Consider the following 834-nt stretch of genomic DNA (forward strand, 5'->3'; position numbering starts at 1 on the left):
GGATGTAGGAGATGAGACGCTCGTCTTCTTCTTTGGTCCAGGCTCCTTTGTTTGTGTGGGCTTTCTCACAGCAAGGAGATCTTCCCATGTTGATTAATTCCCCTTCTCGTACTTGCTCGGTCTAACGAGAGGAGGAAGACATAAATTAAGAAAGAGCCAGAAATCTACTTTTTTTTTTAATTCTAATTTTTTTTTATAGTTTGATTGATCGATCGATCGATCGATGGTCTTTTTGTTTTTGAGGATTGAATTGGATGGACTTTGTTTGGGGAAATCAATTCAATTCAATTCAATGCGAGGAGATTGGAGCGGAAGATAGGTAGCTGGAAGGGAAGATAGAGAGGATTATATACTAATATTCAAGAGATATGAGAGAGAGAGAGAGAGAGAGAGAGGGATCAGGGAGATTTTGACCGGAGAGGCTGGCTACACGTAAATTAAAGGTTGGTCCCTTTGACCAACTAAGTTACTGGAAGTAGGTGCAGAGGGAGAGGGAGAGCGAATGGCTATGCAACAAGAGAGCTGTTCGGTAGGTTTTTGCATGATCTCACCGTTTGCTTTCGCTTTCTACCTCTAAAAGACACTTGTTTATGGATTTGTACAATTTCAGTGTGGTCTGCAGTTAGAAGTAGCATCAACAACAAATGTATTTAATATGTGCTACAGTCCTAACAATTGATTTCGCAGTACGTTAGTAGGGATATTTAAAAGTACGGCTAGCTGCAGCTTTGCAACATCAAATTCGTGCGGTCGGATGAACCTTGAATTGAAGTTTGTTACAATATATATATACTCTCATTTTGTACTTATCTAATTATTATCGTAACAACATTT

The 834-nt window shown here is 39.3% G+C and overlaps 1 pseudogene; it reads right to left on the minus strand.

Annotated features, from left to right (window-relative positions):
* LOC109837895 overlaps nt 1–545 on the minus strand; it is a 1,507-nt pseudogene extending 962 nt beyond the window's left edge.

Source organism: Asparagus officinalis, chromosome 4 (assembly GCF_001876935.1).
Source record: "Asparagus officinalis chromosome 4, Aspof.V1, whole genome shotgun sequence".
In the NCBI taxonomy this organism is placed as follows: domain Eukaryota; kingdom Viridiplantae; phylum Streptophyta; class Magnoliopsida; order Asparagales; family Asparagaceae; genus Asparagus; species Asparagus officinalis.